Here is a 19,696-nt window from a genome sequence, read left to right on the forward strand (position 1 = left end):
CAAAGAATTACTACAGGAAAATTGCCCTGATATTCTAGAAGCAGAGGGCAAAATAGAAATGGAGAGAATCCACCGATCCCCCCCAAGAAAGAGATCCCAAAAAACCAACCCCTAGGAATATTATAGCCAAGTTCCAGAACTCCCAAGTCAAAGAGAAAATATTACAAGCAGCCAGAAGAACACAGTTCAAATATCGTGGAGCTGCAGTCAGGATCACACAGGACTTAGCAGCAACTACATTGGAAGCTTGTAGGGCTTGGAATACAATATACCGGAAGGCAAAAGAGCCTAGAATGCAGCCAAGAATGAACTACCCAGCAAGGCTGAATGTCCTCTTCCAGGGAAAAAGATGGACTTTAAATGAACCAGGGGAATTTCAAAGGTTCCTTTTGGAATGGCCATAGCTGAACAGAAAGTTTGATCTTCAGATACGGGACTCAGGTGAAGCATGGAGATTGGAGGAGAGGGGGGAAATATGAGGGACTTAATGAGGATGAACTGCATGTATTCCTGCATAGAAAAATGACACTGATAATACTCATATGAACCTTCTCAATTAATAGAGCAGGTAGAGAGAGCTTTTATATTTGAAGCAGAGGAGAACGCTAAATTCAAAGATAAAATATGGTGTACAAATGGAGTCAATAGAAAAAAAAAGGGAAATGGAATGGGAGAAAGCAAAAGGAGAGGAGGAATAGTCCAAGATATTTCACATAAGATTTTTTTTTATTACAGTGAGCTATTGCAATGATATGAAAGGGGAGAGGCAAGGGGGAATAAAGGAATCTTTGCTCTCATCAGAGGTGGCTAGGAGAGGAAACAGCATATATAGGGTACAGACAACTGGAGTAAGAAGGAGGGGGGAGCAGGGGGAAGGGGTGGGGATGTGAGTGATGGAGGAAAGGATGGACCATGGGGGGGAGAGTGGTCATATATAACACATTTTCTTTTTTACTTCTTGCAAGGGGCTGGGATTGGATGGCCTGTCTGGGACCATAGGGCCAGGTGGATTCTGGGCCTAAGGGGTCGTATGGGGGCTCAGGGCCTCTTGGCCCCAGGACCAGGGATCTGTCTGCTGAGCCAGTCAACGACCCTACAGCAGAGTCAGAGTGAAAGGAGAGAGAAAATAGAGTACATGGTAGTGGAGAAATAAGAAAGAAGGGAGTTGCGATCAGCAATGGCAACGTTGGAAAAATATGGAAGTAACTTTTGTGATGGACTTTTCATAAAGAATGAGATCCACCCATGACAGAGTTGTTGGTGTTGCAACAAAGACTCAAGCACATTTTTTGTTATTATTATTTGGGGGAGGGTGCAGGGCAAGTGGGGCTGGATGGCCTGCCTGGGGCCACATAGCAGGGTGATCTTTGGGTGTCTGGGGCCAGATTTGGACCCAGGTGCTCCTGGCTCAAGGGCCAATGCTCTGTCTGCCACCCAGCCACCCCTACTATTATTAATATTTTATTTTATTTTGGGTCTTTTTTTTTTCTTCTTTTTGGTTTTTGCAGGGCAGTGGGGATCAGGGAGCTTGCATGTCACATGGCTGGGTGATTGTTGGGTTTACAAGGCTGGATATGGGCTTGGGTGCTCATGGCTCCAGGGCTGGTGCTTCACCCATTGCGTCACCTGGCCATACCTACAATTATTACTATTATTTTTTTAATTTTAATTTTTTCCTCTCCCCTTTACTTTTTTGGCCCAAGCAAGTCTATCTATATTCATGGGGGAAGAGGGGTATTTCGTTTACTTGTAAACAAGAATATTTTATTAATGTAAAAATAATTTGTACAAAATGAGAATGAAAAATAAAAAAATAAGAATTAACATCTGTTTTATGTTCTGTTATATCCTCCATTTTGTTAATAACTTAACTTCTACCCCTAGTCATCAAATGTATATGATCTGATAAACTTCTCTTCTGCTTTGTGATTTGGTCTTTAATTTTTATGTCATGTGTCCATAGTAAATTTATCATGGTTTATAATGCATGATGTTTGTTTAAACTCAAACTGTACCAGCTTACTTTATAGTTTTCAAGGAATTCTTGTCTAATAAGGACTTATTTTCCACTAAATTTGTGTTTTTGAGGTAATCAAATGTGTTGGTGATATCACTTATTTCTAATAATTTACACTGTTTCAAGGATTTATTAAAGTTAAATAGTTCTAACTGGTTTTGATATATTATGGTATAAGTCTGGAAGTACAGAAGTACTTCTGTTATAGGGTTCAGAAATCTTTAGCTCTGCCTGTTCAATATATTTTTTATTACAGGAGAAAATAGATATGCTTATCATAATCCAATATATAAAATGTAAATAATATATAACTAATATGTAAATATGTTTTTCATGACTACACATGTGTAGCCCATGTCAAATTGTCTTTTCAATGAGGAGTGTGTAGAGGAAGGGAGAGAATTTCGAACTCAATTTTTAAAATGAATGTCAAAAATTATTTTACATATAAACTGGGGCAATGAAATGCTAAATAAAATATAAAGCAAATGGATGTAAATAATATAGCCAAAGATAGAAACAACACACAAAATAGCTTCAAGAAGCTACTTTTCCAGTATTACAAGATAGCTTGTAACATTCAAAAACTATTTTAAAGATAACAAAAACTCTGCATTATGTATATAATGAAAACTAATGTAAAGACCTGCATCTTAGAAATGCAAACAGAAAAATACACATAAATATATAGTCATAGACAGAAAAATAGACATAAGAAATGGCATAGACATGGACAAATATGAAATTATTTTGACACTCAAGTCATTCTGTACTTAGCAGTTGTGATCTACTCTTAAACTCTCTGTTCAATTCTGATCTACCATAGGCACAACAGTCAAAGTTTATATTAGTAGGCCACCCTCTCAGCAAAATTAGGCATGTTGGTCTTGGTCCTGCTCCAATACTGACATTCTTTTTCCAAATAACTGGATACTTGTCTAATATCACACTAGTGTGGTCACTTTATCTAGACTCTCATCATATAATTTTCTAGGTTTCAAATAACTGATTCTCTATTTATTGATGGCAAATCCCTATCAGATTACACATTAATAATTATTTGATAATCAAACACTTAAAACAGTTTGACTGTTTCAAGTCAGCCTAGAAGTAACCCCTGAGATCTTGTACTCTATTTGTAACTTATTCAATGGACTTCTGTCTCATCTCTTTTTTCCATTATAGACTGAGCTCTATTTTCTATATTGGCCTTCTGAATTAATATGTCTCTATATTAGAACCTAAATTATTTCTCATATTTAGACTCTTCTCTTGATTAAAATTAGCATTTTCTTAGACTGTTGGTAATAGCCTTGTCTTTCCTTATTTGTCCTGCTAACAGTAGGCATTATATTTTGAGAATACTTACTTGCATCTAGTGATAATCATTATTTTATTTTAAAAACTATATTTTCAATAGCATGGAAAAGCAATTTTAAAGTACTTTTATTTTTTTTTATTCTTCCACATTACTTACAAAAGTCATGTTGTAAAAATAAACACCCCCTCCAAATAAAGAGAAACCTCAAGTAAGATAAAGTGAGAGAAAAGAAAGTGTGTTTGAGTCTTTATACAGATGCTACTAGCTCTGTCTTTGGGTTGAAGAACATTTTTTATTATTAAGTCCATCAGAGAAATTACTTCAATATTTTTTCCCTCAGTTGCTATTGCTAGCTTTATTTCTCTGCATCCTATTTCTTCGTTTTTCCCTGTATCTCCTCAAAAGTATATTGTGTCTGTCAACCGTCTTCCATGATCTTCTTTTTCTTCTATCACCTACACCACCCCTTCCCTTTCCACTGTCCCCTTTCTCTCAAACTTCTCCTCTCCTATCTTCCTCTAGGATGAGATCTATACCAAATTGAGTATGTATTTTATTTCTTCTCTGAGTCACTTCTGATGAGAGTGAAGGCTCACTCTTTCCACCTCACCTTGCCCCCCTTCCACTCCATTCAAAATCTTTTTCTTGCCTCTTTTACATGAAATAACTTAGCCTATTCTACCTCTCCCTTCCTTCTCCCAATATGTTCCTTTCTCACCCATTAACTCCTTCTTTATAATATATTATACCTTCTTATTCAGCTCCCTTCTATGCTTTCCCTATGTATGATTCTTCTAATTGCCCTGTTAAATGAATGTTTCATATGAGTTATCAGTATCATCTTCTTATACAGCAATATAAGCATTTCAACATCATTGAATCCTCATAAATTTCCTTTCCCATCCACACTTTATATATACTGAGACTTGTACTTGAAGATCAAGCTTTCTGGTTAGCTGTGGCCCTTTCATCAGGAAAGTTTGAAAGTCCCCTATTTCATTGAATGTCAATCTTTTCCTCTGAAAGAGGATGTTCAGTTTTGCTGGATACTTGATTCTTGGTTGTAACCCAAGCTTTTTGCCTTCCAGAATACCATCTTCCAAGCCCTAGAAGCCTTTAATATAAAAGCTGCTGAGTCTTGTGTTGTCCTGATTGTAGCTCATGATATTTGAAACATTTATTTATGGCTACTTGTAATATATTCTCCTTGACTTGAGATTTCTGAAATTTGAATATAAAATTTCTGGGAGTTTTTATTTTGGAATCTTTTTTAGGAGGTGATCAGTGGATTCCCTCATTTTCTATTTTACCCTTTGCTTCTAGAATATCCAGGCAAGTTTCCTGGATTATTTCTTGAAAAATGAAGCCTGGGCTCTTTTCCTGCTCATGACTTTCAGATAACCCAATAATTTTTAAATTATCTTTTCTGCATCTGTTTTCCAGGTCAGTTATTTTTCCCAATGAGATAGTTCACATTTTTTCTAGTTTTTAATTCTTTTGTTTTTGTTTTATTGTTTCTTGATTTCTCACAAAGCCATCAGCTTCCCTTAGCTCTATCCTACATTTAATAGAATTATTTTCTTCACAGAGCTTTTTTATCTGCTTTTTAAGACATTCTTCTCATCATTGGCCTTCTGGACTGCTTTTTCCATTTGATCTAAACTGGTTTTTAAGATATTATTTTCTTCAGAATTTTTTTGTAATTCTTTCACCAAGTTGCTGACTTGGTTTTCATGATTTTTCCTCTTACCTCCTTTACTTGATTTTTAGAATCTTCTTTAACTCTTACATAACCTAAGACCAATTCACATTTTTTGTTGGGTTTGGATACAGATCTTCTGAGTGTGTATTTTGATTCTCTATGGGACCAAAATAATTGCCTATTGCTGATTTTTTTCTTCTGTTATTTGGTCATTTTCCAGCCTATTCATAGCAGCCCTGTATGTGGTGGCAAAGAATTGGAAATCAAGTAAATGTCCATCAATTGGGGAATGGCTTAGCAAACTGTGGTATATGTATGGCATGGGACACTATTGTTCTATTAGAAACCAGAGGGGATGAGAATTCAGGGAAGCCTGGAGGGACTTGCATGAACTGATGATGAGTGAGATGAGCAGAACCAGAATAACAGCAACATGAGGACAATGATCAACTTTGATGACTCGCTCACTGCATCAGTGCAACAATCAGGTACAATCTGGAGCTGTCTGCAATGGAGAATACCATCTGTATCCAGAGAAAGAACTGTGGACCAAAGACCAAAGACTATTAGCTTTAATTTAGAAAAAAAACCTGATATCTTATTGTCTGATCTTTCTATCTCTTATACTTTATGTTTCTTCCTTAAGGATATGATTTCTCTCTCATATTCGATTTGGATCAATGTATACCATAGAAACAATGTAAAGAATGGCAAATTGCCTTCTGTGGGGGATGGGGGGAGGGAAGTAAGATTAGGGGAAAAAATTGTAAAACTCAAAATAAATAAAATCTTTAAGTTAAAAAAAATTCCCTTTTTCTGTCAAGGTTATCTCCAACCATCCAGGCATTCAGATTCAGAACCTTCACATTATCCTTAATGGCTCATTGTGTCTTGCCCCATATACTAAATTGCTACTGAAATTTTGTGAATTCTACCTCCATCACATATTTCATATATATTCCCTTTTCAAATGGTGGGTTGGTATGACTAATATGACAAAATATCATGAAATTTTCCCAATTTCAAAGCCTGAACAAATGACCAAATATTTTGAACAAAGTTCGCTCTCTCCCATAATCCCACTCTCATGCCGGAATTTGACCTCTATAATATTGTGGTGAAGAATTTAAAGAGAACCTGATGAAAATTCTCCCTTCATTAGACAGATCCAAAAAGTATGAAATAACCCAATTATTGATTACTACTAATGCTTCTCACCATTTCTCACAGCTAAAATGATTTTCCTATGTTTTTCTACCTATTTAAATTCCAAGCCAAAGAGATCCTTTCCTTATTAATAACTTCTCTATATCTTATTTCATGTAATGTTTATGCCCCTTGTTTTGTTCTCACATATATCTTGCATTAAATTATCTTTTATGTTCATTAGTGTTGTTTCTCCAACTAGATCATAAATTCCAATAGGGTATATTAAGATTTTGTACTTTTTTTCCTTAAGTATCTGAAGCAACAAGTAGTTTTACATATAGCAAGTCCTTGCTATATACTGTTGGGTTGAACAGCAATAGAATTTTGAAGATATTTCTAAGAATGAGAACTAGGAAACATTCAACAAGATAATGTGAACCTAATAGGATGAACCTATTTTCAAAATTGAAGCAACTTTTAATTCCTTTGTTATATTAATAGGATGCCAACAGGCCCTGTCAGTTCATTCCTACCTATTTCATGAGCTTGGGAATTTCAACTTGTCACCTCTCCAGTTCATATATGTGAGTGTACTTCAGGTGCCAGCAAGATTAGACAATGTTTGTGGCTTCAGTTAAAAGTTAAATAGAGGCAAGATCATGTTCTCTCTTCTAGATGAGGGTGCCAAAGAATAAATGAATAGTCAAAGTTAACCCAAGTTTCAGCTTGTTGAGATACACACAGATTAGTTCATATACACTTTATTCTCAGAGTGAATGAATGCTCTAAGGAAACACTATGCAGGTTATTTGATTGCCACTGATACTCAATCTCAAGTCATTTTTTATTTTTTAAGTCATCATAAATTCAAGAGTTCAGAAATAAGTTGTCATTCTTTTAAGTCCATCAAAATGAACATTCTTAACCTGAAATTTGGGAACTAAAAAAGGAATGAAGTGCCAGCAGAACATAATTTGGCAATGTAACAAGACTCATAAAGCCTCTCAAGGTCAGAACTATTACATTTTATCCCCTTAGGGCTTTCTGGTACCTTGAAGAGTTTGAAGAATTTATTTTTTCCACCAGGGTTCAAGTTTCCTCCAGCTGTCTTCCTCCATTTTAGCACTCCATTTGGTAGCATCCCAATTTTATTAAACTATTTAATAAGAGATAAGCTTATAAAAAAAGTATATTTAGGGATACTACAAGACAAATACATGAACTTTTCCCCAATTACTAGGGACATAGTCTTCCTAAACTACCTTTTTCTCTAAGATGGAGCAGTTTTTAGGCTTACAGCTTAGCTCTGTTCCTACATAGCATCAGTCCAATTAAGTTTAAATCAATATCCAGAAATTATGAATTCTGGGTTGATGTTTCCAGGTCCTGCTCCTTAGTGCATTTCCACTTAGCTGAATTCAACACTGGCCCTTGATTCTTATACTCCTGCATCTCCCTTATTTACCAGATGGTAGTAATCACTAGCTACATCAAGAATAGAAAGAAAAGGATAATGATCCACATCAGTTTCTTGGAACTGGATTCTAACTGCATTCTAACTGGGTAAAGAAAGAAGGCAAGATTCATATTCTCTTCACTCCCCTATGAAATTACTGAAGGAGTCCCTCACTTTCAGATGAAATACTGCAAAAATAACTCAGTTATTGAATGAGACTGTTTTAAAGATGCTGACTTTTCCAGTTATGAAGACAATTGAAAATAGTTTATTCCCAAACACTTGGGGCATCAACCCTGAATGTACAAACATCAGTCTTGTTTAAAGTGGACCTCAGGATCTTCTACAAAAATGAAGTCACCTTAGGTAGTCAAGCTATATAACAAGCCCCCTTTAGAGTAGAAAATTCAATATCCTTGGAATAAAGAGACATATGTCTTATTCCCAGCTCTACCCCTAAATAGCTATGTGACTGACCCTGAGCAAGCTACCTCCCCTTTGATTTGTTTCTTTATCAGGAAATAATAATAGATAACATTCACATGGCACACAAGAATGTGTAAAGTTTTACCCATATTATCTCATTTGATCCATAAAACAATACTATGAGGTAGCTGCTATGATCTCATATTTTATAGAAGAGGAAATTAGGGTCAGGAAGGTAACGGGACTGGTCTATGATCACAGCCGGCAAGATCAAAAGAAGGACTGACCCCAATTCTTATTTATTTGAAATTCAGCTCTTTTTTCAATATAACTTGAGGGAATTGGACTGGAAAAACTCTTAAGGTTCTTTCGAGGTCTAAGTTCTTTATCTATCACGTATATCAAAAGGAAAGAGAAAAATAGCCAGTTTTCATTTTCTGATAGCCATATGTTGGTTTATCCACATAAAAAAGATAGCTCCTTACAAGCATAGACAAGAGATCAAAAGATGGAGTTGTTATGAAGTCACTTGAGTGTTTTTTAATTGGAGAGAATATTTATTATTGGTACTCATAATAGAAAAGAATAATAAGAAAAATCTAAGTCAATGATTCCTTATTATTATTGTGTTATGTCCAAAGGTAGCCTGAATATATGCACATATAAACGCACACATAAACACACATACACACATGTACATAGATAAACAGGTGTGTGACTATGTATATATAGGGATGTATGTTTGTAACTATGTATAATGCATGTTTATAATATACATAAAGATATATTAAAATCTTGCATAGATGAGGTGAGTTTGGCTCATTTTTAATCGTATAATATAAGGGTTAATACAGTGATGGGGGGATGTACTGTAAAGGGATAGGATACATTTGGGTTCCAGTTCTCTTTTAGGAGGACTTTAAAATAAGAAAATTCTTTTGCAAGTCTGCATATTACCTTTGGATATAACAACACAATCATAATAGAGAACCTTTAACATATTTTTCTGTCTCTTGTTCTATTATCAGTATAGCAACAGAAAATATTCTTTCTTCCTTCCTTTTTCTTTCTTTCTTTCTGTCTGTCTTTCTTTTCTTTCTTTCTTTCTTTCTTTCTTTCTTTCTTTCTTTCTTTCTTTCTTTCTTTCTTTCTTTCTTTCTTTCTTTCTTTCTTTCTTTCTTCCTTCCTTCCTTCCTTCCTTCCTTCCTTCCTTCCTTCCTTCCTTCCTTTCTTTCTTTCTTTTCATCCATATACACATGAATATTTTTAAGGAAAAAAGTTTCCTTCCACCCTCCCTTCCTACTCCCTCCCCTCAGCAGTGAACAGTCAGGCTAGCATTGTACATATATATTTTTGATAAACATGTTTACAAATTAATCACTGCGGAATTAGGATTAAGGTAAAGAGATGCATAAGACATAATTTTTATAAAATGTTCAACAGATTTTGAAGGGTTGGGGTTTTTTGTTTGTTTGTTTTGTTTTGTTTCTCTTCCTCTGGATGGGGATAACATTGTCCATAGCTGGTCTAATACAGTTTTCCTAACTCTCTGAACTGCTAAGAGGAGTTGCTTCCATCAGGGTTGATTAGCTCACAAAGTTGTTAATATATACATTATTCTCTTGTTTCTGCTCCCTTTGCTCAGCATCACATCCCATAAGTCTTTCCATGCATCTCTAGAGTCCAACCATATATGGTTTCTTATAGAACAATAATATTCCATAATATTCATGCACTATAACTCATTTAGCCATTGGCCAATTGATAGGCACCCCTCAATTTCCAATTCTTTGCCACTACAAAAGAGCTGCTATTAATATTTTGAAACATGTCTTACTTTTCTCTTTTTTTAATAATTTCTTCTGGATATAGATCCAGAATTGGAATTGCTGGGCCAAAGGGTATGAACAGTTTTATTGAAGTTTGAATATAGTTCCATATTGCTCTCTGGAAAGGTTGGATCCATTCAGAACTCCATCAGCAATGCAGCAATGTTCCAATCCTTCCAAACCTCTCCAACATTGATCATTTTCCATTTTTCTCATCTTGGCCAGTCTGATAGGCGTGAGTTGATACTACATTGTTGTTTTTTATCTGCATTCTCTAATTAATAATGATTTGTAGCATTTTTAATATAATTATATATATATATATATATATATATATATATATATATATCTTTAATTTCTACATCTGAAAACTTTCTATTCATGTCCTTCGACCATTTATCATTTGGGGAGTGACCTTATAAATTTGGTGTAAGAAAATATCCTTTCTAAATAAAAGTCATTCAAATGAGTCCATAGAAAATCCCTCTTTTGGTCACTTTTCTCCTTTCCCGTTCATTTTTTCCTTACCTTCATAGGACTTTCTTTCTCCTTCCCACCCTTTTCCTCCTCTTCCTCTTACCTCCTTCCCATTTCTTTCCCCTAAACTTCCTTCCTCTCTTCAGTTGTCCTGCCTCAGTCTGGTATCTCTTTTCTTCATGTGTAGTTTGATCTATGAAAGTGAGTCAAAACAGAAAAGAGAAATAGAAGTGATTCAATGTATATTCTCTTTTTCTACAGGAATAGTGATTTCCAAATCCATATGCAAAGATCATTTACCTTTTTTCTTTTTTATGAATTTGATAGGCCCAAGAACTATCATTAAAGCTGTTTTCTACTTAAGCAAGATAAATCTATCATAAGGATATCTGCTGGATAGATAATTTTAATAATTCTATCCATCTTACCCACCAGTTCTAATAGCATTGGCACATTACCAAGTCAACTACCAAATAACCTCCGAATTACAGAGGCTGGAAGAATATGAGTGGTTCTTGATTTCATAACTGCTGCTTTTACACTAGAGAGATACCCATTTCAAATGATGTTTCCAGGAAAAGTTAAAACATAAAACATTAAAGGGTTATGCAACAGTTTGTCATAAAGTGTGCAAGGCAGACAAGACTTTCAAATCAATCTCTGAAAATGGTGGAGTGACTTGTCCATCTGGCAGGAGAGGCAACATCATGATGGGTCATTGTTTCTCCCCTTTGGAAGTATCAAAGGCAAATAGACAAACCTCAGTAGTGGAAATAACACCCAATCAAGGAAGATTTGGATGGAATAAGAGTAAATATATGAAAGAAGAAAATCTCTGGAGGCACATATTTAAAAGAGAGAGGGAAAAATTTGGAGAGCAAAGAAGTCATTTTCGAAAGGAATGTGAGCCACAGGCCTCATTCAGTAAGTTAACTCCCTGATTGAAGATTAGACCCTGTGGCTTGGCTGGGTGCTCAGAAGTTGTTTTGTGAGCAATAAAGAACATTTCCCATTCTTCCCTAGGCAAGGTAGAGCAGAAACAGAAACAAAACAAAACAAAACCATTGCTCTCTTCAGAAAACAAAACAAAACCAAACAGCAATCTTAACACATTGATGCAGCACTTTCTATCGAAAATTTTCAAAGATTTAGAAGCAGCAAACCCAAGGCAATGTCTCCTTTCCATGACTCTCATCATACCCAAAGGAAGATTGCCAGTATACAATTGGGTTTTCCTAATTTAGTAATTTAATGAGCTGCCCAAACAAGATCAAACTGTAGTATAGATCAAGGAAGAAAGCCTTAATCCCACCTCTGACTTCATTTGATTGTATTTCTAGAGAGGCCATGGAAAGTTGCCAAATTCACAACTGATCCAACAGCCTCAAAAGAAAATATTGTAGAACAGTTAAGCAAGAGGCATCAATGAATGAAATCAAGTAATTTTGGGGCTGCTGGTTTTATAACAGAAAACACTCCCACTTCACTAAGAAACAAAGAATGATCACAGTGATCAAGACAATCTCTCTGGATTTTTTTTTTTTTTGACCTCTCTATGACTCCCATTCTGAAGGTTGTAGCTGATATTCAAACAGGTGAATTCTCTTGTTTAACTAAAACCAGTTCTACACCTTGGAGGTCAATCTGTTTTTTGGGAGGGTAGAATAGAGTACTGGATTATCTTTAGAATCAGGAAGAATGGAATATTTCTCTTATACCAACTACTTTAATTGTTTGAGAGAGATAGGTATGGTGGTGGATTGTGTGCTGGAACTGGAGTCAGTAAGACCAGAATTCAAATCTAGCCTCAAAAACTTGCTAACTGTGTTACTCTGAGCAAATCACCGTACCGCAGATGCTTCAGTTTGCTCAACTTTAGAATAGGGTTACTAAAACCTCCAATCTCTCAGGGTTGGTGAGGAACAAATGAGATACAATTTGTAAACTGGTTACATAGTGCCAGGCACAAAATATACTTTAAATAAATCCTTCCTTCCTTCTTTCTCACCCTCCATCCTTCCCTCCTTTCTTCCTTTCTTTCCTTCTTTCTCTCCTTCCTTTCATCTTCTTTCCTAACTTCCTTCCTTCCTTCCTTCCTTCCTTCCTTTTTTTTTGCAAGGCAATGGGATTAAGTGGCTTGTGCAAGGTCACACAGCTAGGTAATAATTAAGTGTCTGAGGCTAGATTTGAACTCAGGTCCTCCTGACTCCAGGGCTGGTGCTCTACCCACTATGCCACCTAGCTGGCCCCTCCTTCTTTCTCCCTTCTTCCATCCTTATCTTCTTTCTTCCTTTTTCCCCTCCTTTTTTTTCCCATTCCCTCCTTCATTCTTTCCTTCTTACCTCCTTCTATGATATAAGCAAATTACTTAGACTCCAGGAAACTTTCTGAAATAATTAAAACTAATAATTTTATCAGTGACTCAAATAAATTTAAAAATGAGTTGCCAATGACACAAATTTCTTCTCAACATAAAGTTGAGAGAGCTCTCAGAAGGCAAGACTACAAATTAAGGCTTCAAAAGTCTCGATAGGCAAAGGTACTAAGTTAGATTCAGTAAGATAAAATTTAATAAAGATATTTACAAAGTTTTACAATTTGGTACCAAAAAATCATCTTTGCAACTATAAAATTCAGAAGGAATAGTTAAGTAAAACAACAAAAGTAATTATAAGCTAACTATAAGTTAATAATTTGATGTGACAGTCACCAAGTGAATATGATCATGAGATATATGAAGAAAGATGAGTTTCCTGAAGCAAAGGATACACTTATCTTTAGTATTATGTTTATTTTTTGGGAAGCACAACTCAGAAATGGAATGATAAGCTCAGCAGTATCCAGAGGAGGCCAACAAGAACATATGGACTTTTGACTCAATATCATCTGAGGACTGATTGAAGGAATTTATGATAATTAATCTGGAGGGAGGGAGGAAGGAAGGAAGGAAGGAAGGAAGGAAGGAAGGAAGGAAGGAAGGAAGGAAGGAAGGAAGGAAGGAAGGAAACATTTATTCATGTCCTTCAATGTCAGGCACTGTGCTATCTGCTTTACAAATATTGTCTCACTTGATCTTAAAAATAGCCCTTGGAAGTGGGTACCATTATGATCTTTATTTTGCTATTGAGAAAACTGATGTAGATATGGATTAAATGACTTGCTCAGGAAAATACTGTCCACTTTCCCCACCCCTGTTTGCCTCCTATAGAAGATTCAGGAGGGGGAAGGTAGCTCTCTTAATCCTGTCAAGGATTTTGATGTGGGAGAGAGATTTGGATTTTGCATGTGTGTTTGATCTTAGAAGACAGAACTAGGACAAGTTGGTGGAAATTTAGTTTTGATGACATGAAAAATCTCCAAACAATTGGATTAATCATAAAAACAAATGAGTTGTATTTGTAAAGGAGTGAGGGTCCCTTCACTGAAAGCCTTCAAGGGGCAACTAGGTGGTTCGTTGATAGAGTACTGGTCCTGGAGTCAGGATATGGGTTCAAATTTGACCTCACTTAATAATTATCTAACTGTGTGACCTTGTGCAAGTCATATAATCCTATTTCCCTGAAATAAAAAAAGTCTTCAAGAGGAAGTTACATGACCATTTATCCTTTATCTTGGAATAGGTATTCTTTTTTAGCTATAGTTTAGTTTCTGAGGGCCCCTCCAAAGTAACAATATATAACTTTTGGATTGTGTGAAATTACTGAGTTGACCATCTTCATTTTTGGAGGGACTCTCCTAGGGAGTCACCTTACATATGTATGAAGTCAAAAGATAGTACAAAACACATCAAATGCTATACTAATGGGTAAATACATATATGCAGACTAATGAAAGAATTTAGCCATGTACATTTTGGATGCTGGCTCTAAGTAAGATTCTTTCTTAGAGATATATGTTCTGTGATTTTGTCACCCTAGCCTCTTTGAGATTCCTCCAACAAAACATTCTATTTCCTAATTACAACAATTTTTATTGGATGTTATCTGTGTCTAAATATATTCATCTCTGTAATCTGGCTTCCTTGACTTCTTTCAAGTGTCTATCAGAATTATATCTTCCCTACCTCCATTATTTTCAATTTTTCTGTGTATATCTTATCTATACATAATTTTTACATTTTGTCCCTCTCATGAAATAAAAGCTCCTTGAATATAAGGACTGTTTTTGCAATTCTTTATATCAATAGCACATAGCACAGAGTTTAGCCCATTTAATTGTTGCTGTTCAGTTGTTTTCAATTGTGTCTGATTCTTCAGAATCCCATTTGATGTTACTAGGCAAAATTACTGAATTGTTCTGCATTTCCTGAAAGTGAGGCAACCAGGGTTCAGTGACTTGTCCAAGGTCACACAGCTAGTAAGTATCTGAGGCCAGATTTGAATTCAGGAAAAGGAATCTTCTTGACTCCAGGTTTGGCTCTCTATCTCTGTATCACCTAAGTTTCCATTTCCTGGCACATAGCAAGCACTCAATAAATCCTTGCTGACTTGACTTGTCTTCCTGATCCAGGGTTTGTGGTGACCCAAGTAAAGGATCTAACCAATATCTGGCAATTTGCTTCTCCAGTTAGCTAGCTGACATGGCTCTCTCACCTCCAACCTGAGAATTGGCTCAAATAAGAGTTCTACTAGTGACCATAGAAACAGAAAGTTCTGTCCAATCCCACAGATTCTGCCACTGATTCTCTTCCAACATTTCTTTGGACTGAACTACAACACAAACAGTTGACTTCCTGAGTCACTCATCTCACCTGATGTCCATCTCTACATAATTCAACCCAGATATCCTTCCTCCTCAGCCCCTTTAATATATCACCTTGCTTTTCCTCTAATCCATTACCCCTTAATATCTGGGCCACCTCCCTGGGATTGTCTTCAATTTACATTGCACATATCTTATTTGTACCTGATCATTTACATGTTGTCCAACTCAGTAGACTGTAATTTCCATGTGGGCAGGGATAGTTTTTTTTGCCTTTCTTTGTTTTCCCAGGACTGGAACTTGATAAGCTTAAGAGGTTTGCATTTCTTTCTCTAGTTCATTTTACAGATAAAAAAACTGAGACAAATAGGGTTAAGTGACTTGTCCATGGTCACTCTGCCAGTAATTTGTGAGGTCACATTTGAACTCAGGAGAATGAATTCAAATATATAGGCAAATAGAGGATAAATGTATTTTTCAGCATCACACTACTAGTATGTGTCTGAGGCTGTATTTGAACTCAACCTTTTCTGACTCCAGAGCTAGCACTCTGTTCATTGTACCTTTAAGCAGTTCTGAATCCCTTTAGCAATCTGGAAAAGGTTTTGTTGACTATTTTACTTCAGCTTTGTAAATGAAGCATGCTATGTTTGGGCTATGATGAAGGGACATCTATAAACAATACAGTTAAATAGAATATTTTGGAAGTATTTAAGTATGGGATACCCAAGAAAATGTGTGGATTCAAAGAATAGGCTTTTTCTCCCTTATAGTTAAATTTCACCAAACAACTATTAAGTTAATGAATAAATTAGATCAGTGGATGGGAGTTGAGACTTTCTTTTCCTTTTTTTTTCTTCCCAATTTTAAACAGATTAGGAAAATCTTGGAAATGGAAGGGACCTTAGAGATTAAGTAGCTAAGAAGTATGAATCATCTCAATAATATGGCATATTAGGGACAAAACAAGGGCCTCCTACTTCCTCATCCAGAATTCTTTTCATTCTCATGGCTAAGTTACTGTGAGTGGGATGAGTTCTTCCATCTTAGATTTTTAAAAATACACCCTGATTTCTTTAGGGGGAGTCCAGTTTTGCCTGCTAGCTGAGAAGGGAGAAAGGGAAAGGAGTTACTGGTGCTCTAAGAGACATTATCTTAACTGACCAAGGACGAGTTATTTAGGAAATGTAAGTGTAAGAGTTGGATTAAAAGGACAGTAGTGATATAGTGGGAAAATCTGAGTAGTCCAAGTCTAAACTTTTTCTGGATTCTGGGAATAGCTCTGCCACAAACAACAGCTATGTGACCTTGGACAATCCATCTCCTTTGTCTGGGCTCTGGTATCCTCAACTGTAAAATGAGGGGTTGAACTTGATCGGGTGTTTTTAACTAGGGTCTGCAATTGCCCCCAAAATCTATAGACAAATTGGATTTCATGGGTTCCAGTAACTAGGACAGGGGAAAAAAACACAGTTTTACTTTCACTAATCTCTAACTGAAATTTAAAAATATTGCCCTGAGAAGGGGTCCATAAGCTTTATTACTCTGATAAAGAGATCCATTACATACCAAAAAAGTTAAGAACTACTGCACTAGAGACAGCTAAAAGGTACAGTATATAGAGTTTTGGGTCTGGAGAAAGGAAAACCTGAATTCAAATTCAGACTCAGACACATACTAGCAGAGTGATCCTGAACAAGTCATTAAACCTCTCTTTGTCTATTTTCTCAATTGAAAAATGATGATAATAATAACACTCACCTGAAAGGGTTGTTGGAGAAAATAAAACAACATTTGCAAAGTTCTTAGTACAGTGCACAAAGTTAGTGCCATATAAAGGTTAATTCTTTATGTTTCTTATGACTCAAAGCAGTTCTGTTGACTTGTACTATGGAGTTTGTTCCATTCTGGGATGAGATGTTCACCTTTTCTGCTACCATTTTCTTATTCTGAGAAGAATCAGAGAAATAAAGGTGGGCTTGACTCATAGGGCTAGGTGTCATATGGGGTGAACAGATATAATAACAATTCACATTTATAAAGGTTCAGGGCTTTCAAAATTCATTTTTCACAATAATCACAATAATTCTATAAAAAATCATTATCCCCATTTTACAAAATGGTTAAATTATGGTCACATAGCTAAGTAAGTATCTGAAGCTGGTTTTGAACTCAGCTGTCCTGATTCTAGGTAAAGTAATATTTTTAGTGACTTACTCAAGTTTACATATTGGTCAAGTAGCAGATTAGAAGCTGCTGAGTCTGAAGTCAGAAAGTTGAGTCAAATATGACCTCAGATAATCACTAGCTCTGTAATTCTTCACCAGTCATTTATTGATTGCCTTAGTTCTCTCATCTATAAAATGGGGATATAGTCTTATCTCCCAGGGTGAGGATCAAATAAGATATTTATAAAGTGATTAGCATAGTATCTGGAACATAGTAAGTATTTAATAAATGTTTCTTTCTTCCCCTTCCAGCCTTCCCCTCCCCCTCTCTTCCCCTCCCCTTCCCTTTCCTTTCAGGTGAGAAGTATTGTGCATGTCATTTCATTTCTCTAGGCCTTAGTTTCATTTTATCTGTGATGAGATTGGACTAGATGATTTCCAGTTCCCTTCTGCTTACCTCTAGGCTTTTATGAGCTGTAACTATGGCCTATTAGATTGGTGTAGAGGAAAGATCACTAAACTTGGAGTTGAAGGCTCTGAGTTCAATTCCAGTTCTATTCTTAACTACTTATGTCATCATACAAAAGTCATATCTCTGGGTCAGTTTTTCCCCACCTACAAATTGAGAATGTTGCATTCAATCATCTTTAAAATAGTTCTATTTTTTAAAATTCTATGAAATATCTATTATAAAATCTGAATTTAAAAATATTCAAGAATAAGAGCGCAAGCATATTGCATTTAGGGATGTAAAGGTTATACTAGGGAGCCAAGATGGTGGTGGAAAGCTAACAAGCTCATGGAGTCTTTCCCTACCAAAGGTAAATGAAGCCTCTACTCTGACCCTAACATTACAGATCCCAACAAGAAAAAGAGAAGATTCAAAGAAGTTTTCAAATGCAGACATCAGGGAGGATCTTTATTGAAGTCTGTCTCTTTGGCGGGGGGGGGGGGGGGGGGGGGGGGGGGGGGGAAGGAAAAGAAAAGCCAAGGAGGCAGGAGAGTGGGGAAAGCCAACAGTAGGCTTTTAACCACAGTGCAATCCAGGGCCCAACAGTTTATTAATAACAGAGGTCCCAGCAGTTGGATAGCAAGCCAGCAGGGAGGATACCAACACAAAACAACGTCTGAACCCTGAAAACACTGGTGTAAAGGCCAGGGTCCAGAACAATCCTCTATTAAGTCAGAACCTGGACATAAAGGAGGGGAAAAACATCTGTAAAGACAAGGCCTGGACTGCATAGGTAATATCTTGGCCAACAATAAGCCAGAGATCAGACCCTAGCCCCAGCAAAATAAAAGCTTGGATCTATACTCATTATAACCCAGGAGCAGAACTACAACAACAAAAATGAGCAAAAAAGTTAAAAGAATGCTCACTATCAAAAACTACTTAACAGATAAAGATGAAACAATACCATGTCTGAAGAAGAAAGCAGTGAAAAATCATTCACAGAAATATCAAAGCAGTCTATAAATTGGACTCAAATACAAAAGGTCATCAAAAAAGTTAAAAAAGAATTTAAAAATCAAAGAAGAGAGGAAGAATAAAAATAGGGAAAAAAGAGATGAAAGTCATGGAGGAAAATTGTGAAAAATTGACCAGAGAATGCAACATCTTTGAAAAGGAAACACAAAAAGTGATTGAAGAAAATAAAATCCTAAAAATTAGAATTGAACAGCTAGAACCCAATGACTCTACGAGACTACAAGATTACATTAAACAAAATAAAAAGGCTAAAAAAATGAAGAAAATGTAGATACCTTCTAGGGAAAACAAATGACTTGGAAAACAGATCCAGAAGAGACAATCCATGAATCACTGGACTACTAGAAAACCTGGATCAACAAAAGAACCTGGAAAACATCATGAAAGAAAACATAAGGGAGGGGTGACTAGGTGGCATAGTGGATAAAGTACCGACTCTGGAGTCAGGAGTACCTGGGTTCAAATCCGGTCTCAGACACTTAATAATTACCTAGCTGTGTGGCCTTGGGCAAGCCACTTAACCCCTTGCAAAAACCTAAAAAAAAAAACATAAGGGAAAACTCCCGAATCTACTAGAACAAGATAACAAAAATACAATTGAAAGAATCCACAGAATCCCTCTAGAAAGAGAGGGACTGTAATATTACAGAACTGTAATAGCCAAATTCCAGAGCCCTCAAATAAAAAAGAGAATAATGCAAACAGCAAAAAGAGAGCATTTCTAATACAAAGGGAATACAATCAGACTGACACAAGACCTATCAGCCTCAATGCTGAAGTATACAAATAACTGAGATAACACATTTTAGAGGGCTCAGGACCTGGGATTACAACCCAGAATGCATTATCCTGTAAAATTCAGCATATATGATCAGAGAAAAAGATGGATGTTCAATAAAAAAACAGGGCTTCCAGAATTACCTGACACAAAGACCAGAACTGAACAGAGAATTCAACTGCC

This window comes from Macrotis lagotis, chromosome 2 (assembly GCF_037893015.1).
Source record: "Macrotis lagotis isolate mMagLag1 chromosome 2, bilby.v1.9.chrom.fasta, whole genome shotgun sequence".
NCBI lineage: Eukaryota > Metazoa > Chordata > Mammalia > Peramelemorphia > Peramelidae > Macrotis > Macrotis lagotis.